A 924-nucleotide genomic window follows, 5' to 3' on the forward strand; every position below is an offset into this window, starting at 1 on the left:
TTAGTGAGGCGACCGGTCCTCCCTCCTTGGATGTATAACATTCGCATATTTTCGCCCGGCCGGTGGTTTAAGGAGGCGGCCGGTCCTCCCTCCTTGGATGTATAACATTCGCAGATTTTCGCCCGGCCTATGTTTAGTGAGGCGACCGGTCCTCCGTGGAGAGCGACCCGCAAGTGGGGAGGAACCGTCCACCCAACGCCGGCGCGAGCCGGGGCCGGTGGGGGCCCTACCAAGGCGGGTCTCATTGCCTGTCGGTCAGTTCGGGAGAAGGTGGGGGTACTCGGAGGCCCGCCGGGAGCAGACGGGGGTCCGGAAGGTGAGGGGGTGAAGGACGGCGGTCGGGAGCAGACGGCCGTCCCCGGGAGGGGGTGTTCGTTCACGTGCGGACGCCGGGAGCAGGCGGCCGTCACGCAATTCTGCCAACCGTTCCCACCGGCCTGTGTTTAAGGAGGCGGCCGGTCCTCCACGAGAAGAATTCTGCCAAACGTTCCACCGGCCTGTGTTTAAGGAGGCGGCCGGTCCTCCCCGTCGTTCCGCCGGCTTGTGTTTAAGGAGGCGGCCGGTCCTCCACGAGAAGAATTCTGCCAAACGTTCCACCGGCCTGTGTTTAAGGAGGCGGCCGGTCCTCCCCGTCGTTCCGCCGGCTTGTGTTTAAGGAGGCGGCCGGTCCTCCACTATTCCTTCCTTGGATGGAAAGCATGTAGCACTTTGAAAATTTTCGAGCACTGTGACACTTTGAAAATTTTCGAGAGTTTTTGTACTTAGAAAATTTTTCGCTCTTGCACTTCCAGAGTGCTTTGCGGTAGCTCCTAGGTTCGCTGTCCGAGCATGTGAACACTTTTTGGGGGGGAACACATCGCTAGAGACACCAGCCGCCTGGTTCTCGGGGCCAAAACTTGTGTTCCCCACACTCGTTCTGACTAT

This window comes from Syngnathus typhle, unplaced genomic scaffold (genome assembly GCF_033458585.1).
Source record: "Syngnathus typhle isolate RoL2023-S1 ecotype Sweden unplaced genomic scaffold, RoL_Styp_1.0 HiC_scaffold_222, whole genome shotgun sequence".
Classification (NCBI taxonomy): Eukaryota; Metazoa; Chordata; class Actinopteri; order Syngnathiformes; family Syngnathidae; genus Syngnathus; species Syngnathus typhle.